Raw genomic sequence first — 4899 nt, 5'->3', positions numbered from 1 at the left:
GTTCAACTTACTTTTCTTTTACTAATTCTAAAGATTAGAAAAAGGCAAAGAGTAAGTTGAGAGAGATTAAAGCTACGTTGATGAAAATTGGCATAAATCGAACAAATATTCCACTGTGCGTTGGTGGAAAACGTTGTTCGTTGTAGTTGCCGAGAATTCGTAGCGTCACCCTTCTCAAACTTACCCCATCCGTCCTATTTTTGCGATCTTATTACGGAAATTGCGTGTCTCTCACTTGTATTCACCCTTCGTTATGTAGCTCATCTGTGTCGACGCTGGCTAAGCCAACGACTTGTCTTCCCTTTCGTTGTTCGTTGAATTCCTCTCGAGATGACGAGCGTGACGATGACATTGCATTTCGCGTGAATATCGCACGCGGAATAAATAATATGTACCCCTGCACTTTGTGAATCTCGATTGTCACAATAATGTCGACGAAAGGTAATGCAGAGTAAATCCTCGTATCGCTATAAACCAGACGAGGTTAATCTTTTTGTTTTTTGTACCATTATAGAAATTTTGAAATCTATGATATGCCACTCTCTGTTACATAATTAATTAGCAAAACAAAGACAGTGATTTACATTTTCTCCTCTTGCATTGAAAGCAAAAGAACTTCTATTAAGCAAAGTTTATTTTTGTTTTATTGTGTTCTGCTTTACATTTATTTTAAAGTAAATCATTACACAAATTAAAATAGATTAAAATATTAATAAAAAAATTGTATGTGTTTTGTTCATTTTCGTGCTTAAAATATTATTTTACCTTTCTTTAATCTGTTGAAAGAATTTAAGAAAATTATTCGATAGCCAATCAATATCTTTATCATGCGACAAAAACGTAGCAATGAAATATTAGTCTAATGCCTTTAGCACAAAAACAAACAAACGAACGCAGAGAACACACATACAAAAATAAATTTTAGTAGAGTACGGGTGCTGTTTGTTATTTTCGAATGCTGTAATTTTTTAATTTTTGTAATTATTTAAGAGAAATCCTATCTTCGATCAAAGCGGATCTTAAAGGTGGAATCATACAATGCTCGATTCCTTGAATGATAGCATACAGTTGCCTGCTCTGATGTATGCTAGAATTCGTTCATGTATTGAGCGCTACATACATACTAGGTGGGGTGAAAAGTAACCTCCCTGGGAATGAAAAAAATTTTTTTCTTATGCAGAATCTCGCCCAAAATATGGCGTGTTCGCTCAGTACTAATCTTTGTAGCATCTGCTAGCTCGCGCACCTTCACTTTCCGGTCAGCCAACACCATTTCATGTATTTTTTTGACATTTTCCTCGGTAACCGCATCGGAGGGCCTGCCGCTGCGGACTTCATCGGTAGTGGAGTTGCGTCCACCACGAAACTCTCGAAACCAATATTTGACGGTGTAATCTGACGGAGTATTAGCCACATAATATTTATCCAACTTTTCTTTTGTTTCCTTCGCCGTTTTGCCTCTCAAAAAATAATGTTTTATGAGAGAACGAAAATCGTTTTCGCAAACACGTCAACAACAATCAGCTCTCAAAACAAAACTAAGGGCAGTATCGCACTGCCACTTGGCATGTCTGCCTAAATATGAACGGACTACAAGGCACCATAAACTTTTTTGCAGTAGTGGCGCATTCTGGCGGTCAAGGAGGTTACCTTTCACCCCATCTAGTATATGCTGCATATGCATGATTTTTATATTTATTTATGGATTACTTTATAGCTTACTTCCTTGCATGCACCAATAAAAAAAAATTGCTAATTTTATAGTTATTTGTCAAACGTCAGATTGTATGCAAACTAATCATAGCGGCATGCATGTGTACATGCATGCGTGCGTGCATGCGTGCAGAGCCGGCAACTTACTTCGCTCGTAGATGTGAAATTTTTGACTAACAAAAGAAAGGAGGAGAGAGTACAAAATGACGATCTTTTTTTATTTTTTTATTTATTTTGTGCTATTTGTTGTCCCCTTTTTTACAATTGCGAATTGCGACTAATCCCTGGTTTCCATGCACGCGTTTCCATGCATTAAGGCGTAATCATACTACGGGTAGGCTCCGTTGTGGCATTACGATTACAGTTATGGATTGTTCAATCACACTACAGATTGAGTATACTGACGTGATTGATTGACTTTCATTGTCTTCTGCCTTTCTATACTAACTATAAGAATATCAACAATTATCGAAATAATTATACAAGAGCAACAACGTAGACTGATGCGTGTCTATTACTTCTTATAATAGTTAATCAGGAAAAACGTAAATTAAGACTTTCTGTCTGAATTAAGCCATATTTTTTGCGAAGGCAGTATAGTGGTATGCATCATAATTTATTTCTTGAATTGTCACTTGAAGATCCAAACCGATTTCAAAGGTAAGATACAGTTTTTATTGATTAATTAACTAATATATTAAATGATTCTAAAAGAGTAAACACAATGAGTTCAATTTTACAACAATAATACTTTATATCATATTTATAGATGCCTACGCATGGACACTGATACCTTTGAAAAACTTGTTGATAAAATTACAACCTTTAATTATCTTTTGTTCAAAAAAAGACAATACATTTGAAAAAAAGTATATCTTCTGCTGAGAGGCTTTCTATTATCTTGCGTCATCTGGCTACTGGTATGATTTATACAAGTGCAATATATAATATATATTATATATATCTTTTGAAATAATTGTTTTAATTTACAGGAGAATCACAAGAATTACTTAGCTTACAATTTAGAATTGGTCAAAGTACGATATCGACAATAATAAAAAAAGTATGTACAGCTTTGATTACTACGTTAAAAAATGAGTTTCTTCGAATGCCAACTGTAAAAGAATGAGTTGTTGTTGCTAATAACTTTGGACAGAGATGGAATTTTCATCATTGCATTGGCGCAATGGACGGAAAACATATCCGAATAGATGTCCCTTTTAAATCCGAATCAGTTTACAATTATAAAGATTTTTACAGCATACTGTTAGCTATCTTTGATGCACATTTGAGATTTGCATATACACAGTGCGACAAATATGTTCCCCGGACACGAACCACATCTCAGCAATCAGTGGCGACATCTGTGCGTTCAAACATGCATTTTAAAGGTTGAACATTTTGCTATCATCTGTCAAAGTTTCATTCATTTTGGTTGACATATAACGAAGATATGACAGTTCATGTTAAACAAGATTTTGATCGAGGTAGAAATTTTAATATGGAACAATTATTCCAGAGACATCGTTCAGCCGCAGAAAATAATCCAAACTTCCTAAAATCAATTGTTACGGGTGATGAAACATGGTGCTTTCAATATGATCCAGAAACTAAGCGTCAAAGTGCGGAATGGAAGTCAAAAAATTCACCAAGCAAAAAAAGTACGAAAAGTTCCATAAAAAATCAAGACAATGCTCATCACATTCTTTGATAGCAAAAGTATTATCCACAAAGAGTTTGTTCCAACTGGCCAAACAATTACTGGTGCATATTATCTCGAAGTTGATTGATGGGCAGAATTCATCGTATTCGCCCCGAATACGTGATCCAGAAAAATTGGTCTTTGTTGCATGATAATGCACCAAGTCACACTTCATTGATTGTCCGTCAATGTTTGGCTCGAAATCGTGTCTCTGTGTTAAACCATCCACCGTATTCACCTGATTTGGCCCCCTGCGACTTCTCATTATTCCCAAAATTGAAATTGAAATTGAAAGGACGCTTTTTTAATGACATTCCGACCATCCAATCAGCTTCTACACAGGCACTAGAGGCAATTCCGCAAACTGAGCTAGAACATGCATTTGAATCACTATTGAATCGCTGTAACAAGTGTATTGAAGAGGAGAATATTTTGAATAATAAAACCAAAAAATATGCATATTTGTTGTTTCAATTATGATTTTTCAGGCCCTGTCAGGGAACATATTTGTCGCACTGTGTATATTGATATAGGCACTAATGGGAGAATGAGTGATTCTTCTATATGGAATAAATGCAGTCTCAAATCTCACTTAAATAGCAATAATCTTTCTTTGCCTCAACTATCTCCACTACCAGGATGAAGGAAGGACAACAATTTTCCATATGTATTGGTTAGTGATGAAATTTTTCCTCTCATAACGAAATTACTTACTCCATATCCAAAAGATCAATGTCGCAATCGGTTAGACAGAAGAATTTTTAATTATCAATATAATCTACATCTATATCATATAATTTTCGAATTTAAATTATTGAATTGCATGAAAATTGACAAATCATGGATAATGTTAATCAGAGAAATTATTTGCTACATTATTTTTATAGACTATCACGTGCCAAATGTTCAGAAAATGGATTTGGTACACTAGGTGCAAGGTTTCAAATTTTTCGGTCAGCTATGAGATCCTGATAATGCAATTCGTATCACAATGACTTGCTGTTGTCTCCATATGTTGCGTCAATCTGTAGGTTGTTCCATGTATACTCCACCAAATTTTCTCTACGAAGAAGACATATTAACCGGTAACATAAGACTTGGTGATTGGAAATAGGAATTAGTCAATGGTTTAGCACAATTGTGCCATCAAGGTGGAAACCGCTATGCAACTGATGCTCGCTTACTTCGAAACAATTGGACAACATATTTTAATGGACCTGGAGCTGTGCCGTGGCAAGAGTGGGCAGTACTTGGCAATAACGCATTGCACATGTAATATAAAACAAACATAATAATTTAACAAACATAATAATAAGAAAAAAAAATTTATTCAATTTATTAAAACAAAAGAAAGAAATAAAAAAGCTATAATAATAAGGAGAAATAATTTTTTTACGTCATTTTTATTATCAATTTTTATTATCAACTCATATCTAAATCTTTTATCACATAAAGTTGACAGACTAGCAACAGAATATAGTAAA

The 4899-nt window shown here is 34.4% G+C and overlaps 1 pseudogene across 1 annotated transcript; it reads left to right on the top strand.

The window, feature by feature from the left end:
• Positions 1 to 428: 428 nt before the first annotated feature.
• LOC147906685 (uncharacterized) lies at positions 429 to 4225 on the top strand (annotated as a pseudogene). The gene is made up of 4 exons (XR_015548315.1): positions 429 to 451; positions 2168 to 2373; positions 2483 to 2633; positions 2706 to 4225. The product of XR_015548315.1 is annotated as an uncharacterized LOC147906685 (transcript).
• Positions 4226 to 4899: the final 674 nt, after the last annotated feature.

The sequence above is a fragment of the Acromyrmex echinatior genome, chromosome 19 (genome assembly GCF_024713525.1).
Source record: "Acromyrmex echinatior isolate Ae372 chromosome 19, ASM2471352v2, whole genome shotgun sequence".
Taxonomy (NCBI): domain Eukaryota; kingdom Metazoa; phylum Arthropoda; class Insecta; order Hymenoptera; family Formicidae; genus Acromyrmex; species Acromyrmex echinatior.
This window is presented reverse-complemented; position numbering and strand designations above follow the sequence as displayed.